At 36.6% G+C, this 3,164-nt stretch overlaps 1 non-coding gene across 1 annotated transcript; it reads left to right on the top strand.

The window, feature by feature from the left end:
* The first annotated feature begins 1,259 nt into the window (after positions 1 to 1,259).
* On the top strand, positions 1,260 to 1,366 carry LOC137766912 (U6 spliceosomal RNA). The gene has a single exon (XR_011074439.1). It is a non-coding gene; the product is annotated as a U6 spliceosomal RNA (small nuclear RNA).
* The last annotated feature ends 1,798 nt before the right edge of the window (positions 1,367 to 3,164 follow it).

Raw genomic sequence — 3,164 nt, 5'->3', positions numbered from 1 at the left:
AAAACCATATGATCATCTCAATAGATGCAGAAAAAGCTTTTGACAAAATTCAACACCCATTTCTGATAAAAACTCTCCAGAAAGTGGGCATAGAGGGAACCTACCTCAACATAATAAAGGCCATATATGACAAACCCACAGCAAACATCATTCTCAATGGTGAAAAACTGAAAGCATTTCCTCTAAGATCAGGAACAAGACAAGGATGTCCACTCTCACCACTATTATTCAACATAGTTCTGGAAGTCCTAGCCACGGCAATCAGAGAAGAAAAAGAAATAAAAGGAATACAAATTGGAAAAGAAGAAGTAAAACTGTCAGTGTTTGCGGATGACATGATACTATACATAGAGAATCCTAAAACTGCCACCAGAAAACTGCTAGAGCTAATTAATGAATATGGTAAAGTTGCAGGATACAAAATTAATGCACAGAAATCTCTTGCATTCCTATACACTAATGATGAAAAATCTGAAAGAGAAATTATGGAAACACTGCCATTTACCACTGCAACAAAAAGAATAAAATACCTAGGAATAAACCTACCTAGGGAGACAAAAGACCTGTATGCAGAAAACTATAAGACACTGATGAAAGAAATTAAAGATGATACCAACAGATGGAGAGATATACCATGTTCTTGGATTGGAAGAATCAACATTGTGAAAATGAGTATACTACCCAAAGCAATCTACAGATTCAATGCAATCCCTATCAAATTACCAATGGCATTTTTTACGGAGATAGAACAAATCATCTTAAAATTTGTATGGAGACACAAAAGACCCTGAATAGCCAAAGCAGTCTTGAGGCAAAAAAATGGAGCTGGAGGAATCAGACTCCCTGACTTCAGACTATACTACAAAGCTACAGTAATCAAGACAATATGGTACTGGCACAAAAACAGAAACATAGATCAATGGAACAAGATAGAAAGCCCAGAGATTAACCCACGCACCTATGGTCAACTAATCTATGACAAAGGAGGCAAAGATATACAATGGAGAAAAGACAGTCTCTTCAATAAGTGGTGCTGGGAAAACTGGACAGCTACATGTAAAAGAATGAAATTAGAATACTCCCTAACACCATACACAAAAATAAACTCAAAATGGATTAGAGACCTAAATATAAGACTGGACACTATAAAACTCTTAGAGGAAAACATAGGAAGAACACTCTTTGACATAAATCACAGCAAGATCTTTTTTGATCCACCTCCTAGAGTAATGGAAATAAAAACAAAAATAAACAAGTGGGTACTCGCTTCGGCAGCACATATACTAAAATTGGAACGATACAGAGAAGATTAGCATGGCCCCTGCGCGAGGATGACACGCAAATTCGTGAAAAATAAACAAGTGGGACCTAATGAAACTTCAAAGCTTTTGCACAGCAAAGGAAACCATAAACAAGACGAAAAGACAACCCTCAGAATGGGAGAAAATATTTGCAAATGAATCAACGGACAAAGGATTAATCTCCAAAATATATAAACAGCTCATTCAGCTCAATATTAAAGAAACAAACACCCCAATCCAAAAATGGGCAGAAGACCTAAATAGACATTTCTCCAAAGAAGACATACAGGCGGCCACGAAGCACATGAAAAGATGCTCAACATCACTAATTATTAGAGAAATGCAAATCAAAACTACAATGAGGTATCACCTCACTCCTGTTAGAATGGGCATCATCAGAAAATCTACAAACAACAAATGCTGGAGAGGGTGTGGAGAAAAGGGAACCCTCTTGCACTGTTGGTGGGAATGTAAATTGATACAGCTACTATGGAGAACAGTATGGAGGTTCCTTAAAAAACTAAACATAGAATTACCATATGACCCAGCAATCCCACTACTGGGCATATACCCAGAGAAAACCGTAATTCAAAAAGACACATGCACCCGAATGTTCATTGCAGCACTATTTACAATAGCCAGGTCATGGAAGCAACCTAAATGCCCATCAACAGACGAATGGATAAAGAAGAGGTGGTACATATATACAATGGAATATTACTCAGCCATAAAAAGGAACGAAATTGAGTCATTTGTTGAGACGTGGATGGATCTAGAGACTGTCATACAGAGCGCAGTAAGTCAGAAAGAGAAAAACAAATATCGTATATTAACGCATGTATGTGGAACCTAGAAAAATGGTACAGATGAGCCAGTTTGCAGGGCAGAAGTTGAGACACAGATGTAGAGAATGGACATATGGACACCAAGGGGGGAAAACTGCGGTGGGGTGGGGATGGTGGTGTGCTGAATTGGGCGATTGGGATTGAAATGTATACACTGATGTGTATAAAATTGATGCCTAATAAGAACCTGCAGTATAAAAAAACAAACAAACAAACAAACAAAAAAAAAGATAAAATGGAATATTATTTGGCCATAAAAAAGAAGGAAATTCTGCCATCTGCAACAACGTGGACTGACTTTGAAGCCATCATGCTAAGGGAAATAAATCAGACAGGGAAAGACAAATATTGTATGATCTCACTTATATGTGGAATAAACAAACACACAAACAAACTCATAGACACAGAGCATAGAATGGTGGTTGCCAGGAGCTGGGGATTGGTCTAAGGGCACAAATTCCCAGTTATAAGATAAATAACTTCTGGAGATCTAATACACAGCATGGTGACTATAGTTAACAGTATTGTATTATATATTTGGAAGTTGCTAAGAGAGTAGATCTTAAATATTCTCACCACACACACAGACACATACACACACACACACACACACACAGAGTAATGTGAGGTGATGAATGTGTTAACTAACCTTATTCTGGTAATCATTTTGCAATATATGTCAACTAAAAAAATGCACATTAGAGCTGTGAGTGGAGTTTTATTCAGTGTCTTACAGCAGATTATAGCCCAGGAGACAGCCTCTCAGATAACTGAGGAACTGCTCCAAAGAGGTAGCGGAGAAGCTGGTGTATATATATATATGTATGTATATATATATATATATATATATATATATATATATATATATATATATGACTTTTTGTGGCTGGGAAATACATGTAGTCAAGCATACATCTTGGTAAAAGGATTACTGCTAATCACAAACAAACAAATAAATAAAACAAACAAAAAACCCCCAGATATCATAAGTTAAAGATTATAGTGCTTATCTATGTAT

This window comes from Eschrichtius robustus, chromosome 6 (assembly GCF_028021215.1).
Source record: "Eschrichtius robustus isolate mEscRob2 chromosome 6, mEscRob2.pri, whole genome shotgun sequence".
In the NCBI taxonomy this organism is placed as follows: Eukaryota; Metazoa; Chordata; class Mammalia; order Artiodactyla; family Eschrichtiidae; genus Eschrichtius; species Eschrichtius robustus.
This window is presented reverse-complemented; position numbering and strand designations above follow the sequence as displayed.